Below are 3,450 nucleotides of genomic sequence, written 5' to 3'. Positions count from 1 at the left end.
AAATAAGGGGTGGAGAGTGCAGCATTCAGTCTTGACATGTGTCTTACACTTGTGAATGTCAGCCAATCAGAATCACCCTCAACAACTGCTACTGCACCTCCTCTAAATTCTATGAAAATGTAACAAAATATTTGAGCTTCTTAGTGGGCAAGCCATTTGCTGCAAAGCAGAAGTTGGCCAGACAAAATTCAGGTTAATTTCCAAAGGAAAATTCTTTCAGCATTAAAATGACTATTCTTTCACTCGTTGTGTCACTAACTTCTCACAGATGCGAGGTGATTTAGCTGATTTATTGTTTTAATGGGGCAGATTCTCCAGAGTCCAGACTGTGTTGTCAGGACAACAGATAAAGCCCTCAGAATGACCTGGTGGGGGTGGGAGTGTTGGGACAAGTGGGAAAAGTCCTTATATATGGTAATTGGTAATTGAGATCAGAACATCTTAAAACAAAACTCAAAACATTATCTTAGCCATTTAATTTAAAATGTAAAAAGGATTCATTATTGGTATTGATATAACGGGTAAGGATGGGCAAGGAGGAGGCGGGAACCGGTTGAGTAGACAACAAAACTTTTAATGACATAAATCAACTTAAATCAACTTAAACACACACAGTGGCCGCTTGTGTCTCTCTCTCTCTCTCTCTCAAACTGGCACCTCCAGCTCATCTTTATACCCCTCCCGGCTGATTAGAACAATTCAGAACCGGGCGTGCATCCTCACGGCCCGGCCACGCCCTCCTCCTTTCACAACTGAATACTGCTATTGTTTTCATTTGTATTCTTAAGTTTAGCAATTATACATTGAATTAATACGTGTAATAGAGCACAACAGGTTCTAGAAGTAAAAATCCCATTAATTTTTCCCAAAGGCTAATACATTTTTAAGACAGACCTGCCATGAGTTCTGAGGTTGTTAATCGATAGTATATGCTTCTGTTGAAGCAATCAGTCCACATTATTTCAACTTCATTTTTTAGAAATTGTGTTTAAAAGGAAATTTCTGTTAAAGAACTCCACTACACATGAACCTGAGGGGGAAAAACTACCAATCAGAGAATCACTCGAAACAAGCACCGCAGCGACCGCCCATTTCCATGAATCACTGTGAATGACGCAACCAAGTCAGTCTTCCTACAGTCTCAAACTACTTTTTTATTTGTCAATATCTCAATGTTTTGCAACAACATTTTAATAGATTGTTTCTATACTTAAAATTAACAACTTTAAATCAATAGTTTTTAGTCTACAACATTTTTTAATTGCTATTAATTTTTCATAGTTAATCATGATTAATTGCAGATTTTCAAAGTGCTAAAATTTGAATCCAAATATACTTCTTTTCCTGTCAAAATGCACTTATTTCCATCTTAGGGAAGAAAAAAAAAACCAATATCTAACAGTATAATGCTTTATTAACATTTTCAAACAAAGCCATCCACAGTATAAAGATAGAAATGCACTAAAATATTCAAGTAACATTAAACGTTTCCCAAAGTCTAAGTGGGAGTTTGACTAATTGAAAGAACTTGTCCCCCCATAGGTTGCATTTTCATTGCAATGGGTATTAAATCACTTAAACTCTCATCCTCCACAATATTAATCAGCTGGCAGGCTGTGGCTATCCGATTTGTTGCAACAATCGTGAAGCCGCGTTCATGATTTGCATCAGGGCGTCAGCGCCGCTTTGAACTCCACATGAAAAGTGTGCCTTACATACAATGAAAAATATTTATCTCTGTTCCATCTAGCCTTGTTTTGTACAACAATTAGCATTAAGAGCTCCTTTCCCCATCACTTTATCACTGACACTGAATCACTGCTGTATGTGTTGTGAAGTGTGCATCAGTGTAATGACTCTGGGCGGACATATCGCAAAGGTTCTGCCCTTCCATCCAGTGTTTATGTTGATTTATACTTTATTAACGGTAAGTGCATTATTCGTGATTAAGAAAAATTAACGCATTAAACTTTAATTAATAGCATCCGTTAACGCTTTAATTTTACTCTAATATAACGCATGATTAACACGCTAACACATGTGATTAATTAAACAAGGTTAACGCTTTAATTTTTCTTAACCGCGATTAACGCATTTACCATTAATAAAGTATAAGCTAGCATAAACACTAGTCAGAGTAGGGTGGAACCTTTGCGATGTGTCCGCCCGGAGTCATTACACTGATGCACACACCACAAACACAGAGAACACACAGCAGTGATTTATTGCCAGTAATCGAATTATGGTTACTTATCAAATAAACGCTATTTGATGAACAAAACAAGCCCAGATGGGATTTGTGACAGAAATCAAGTACTTTGCAGCCTATGTAATGCACAAATGAATTATCACAGAAGCACATCAAGTCTTAAGTATCACGAAAACGCAGAATGAGACATTGTTTGCAAGCGCTTTTCATGTGGAGTTCAAAGTGGTGTTTGACACTGGCATTGACGACCTGATGCGAATCATGAACGTGGCTTCAAGATTGCTGTAGCAAAGCGGATAGGCACAGTCGACCGGCTGATTAATATTGTGGAGGACGAGTTTTCAAGAGATTTAATGGACATTCAAATTAATATGTAACCTATGTGAGGACTAGTTCTTTCAATTAGTCAAACTCCCAATTAGAATTTGGGAAATGTTTAATTTTAATTGAATTGGTGCTATTTTAGTGCATTTCTATCTTTATACTGTGAAAAGCTTTGTTTGGAAAATGTTAAAAAAAAGCATTATATTGTTACATATTATTTTGTTTTCTTTCCTAAGAAGGAAATACATGAATTTTGACAGGAAAAAAAAGTGTACAGCGAGTAAAATTTCAGCACTTTCAAAATCTGTGATTATAAATGTAATCAAATAACAGCACTATTTTATATTTTTCCACCTTCTTAATTTGATTACGTTATTCGCAATGCTTCAAGGGATTGTAGTTGACAGTCTTGTACCTTTGTCTTTTTGCATGATTTCAAATAATTTTTTGCTTTAAATCAAAGTTTGTAATATTGTGATATACCTCAGAGCTGGTTGGTTTGGTTCATGGCTTACAGCTCTTCTGTGAAGGAAAATAATGAATGGGAAAAACACTTACAGAACCAAGATAGCTGAAAAAGATGGTGGGCACTGTTGCACCTTACTATAGCCACCCTTTGTGATCAGATCAGACCAGTTCCTCTAAAAGATTGACAGTTTTACTGACATCTTAAGTGAAATCCAAAATCGTATTCAAAGGGAAAATAAAGCTAATTTTATACAATCTAAAATGTGTTATACAAAAGAAGTTAAATCAAGTCCAACGCCCCAGCTTTTGCTATAATAAAAGACAACAATCTACTGATAAAACTAGAAACTACTTTTTTTGCATACTCTTCAAAGAAATAATATCCAGAAACGGTTTGATGAAAGCAGTGTAGAGATATGCTGTTACAACAGTAACTGACTTTTATGTAG

This window comes from Myxocyprinus asiaticus, chromosome 35 (assembly GCF_019703515.2).
Source record: "Myxocyprinus asiaticus isolate MX2 ecotype Aquarium Trade chromosome 35, UBuf_Myxa_2, whole genome shotgun sequence".
Classification (NCBI taxonomy): domain Eukaryota; kingdom Metazoa; phylum Chordata; class Actinopteri; order Cypriniformes; family Catostomidae; genus Myxocyprinus; species Myxocyprinus asiaticus.
Note: the sequence above shows the minus strand (reverse complement) of the source record.